Below are 206 nucleotides of genomic sequence, written 5' to 3'. Positions count from 1 at the left end.
TAAGATAAATAAGGGTTTGATCCGGATTTTTCTTCCATTTAGGTATCATAGACCGAGAGGGAGATTTTCATTCCTTGTCTACTCTACTCTTTTCGTTTACACAGTATTTTCTGTACCACAGCCATTAGGAATAGAGAATCCATATCAACGAAAGGTCTAACTGTTGGAATAGTCGTATCCATTGCTATTTGATCTATTGTGGTTAG

Source organism: Lactuca saligna, chromosome 1, assembly GCF_052625555.1.
Source record: "Lactuca saligna cultivar CGN05327 chromosome 1, ASM5262555v1, whole genome shotgun sequence".
In the NCBI taxonomy this organism is placed as follows: domain Eukaryota; kingdom Viridiplantae; phylum Streptophyta; class Magnoliopsida; order Asterales; family Asteraceae; genus Lactuca; species Lactuca saligna.
The sequence above is the reverse complement of the archived record's forward strand: the minus strand, read 5'-3'. Positions refer to the sequence as shown.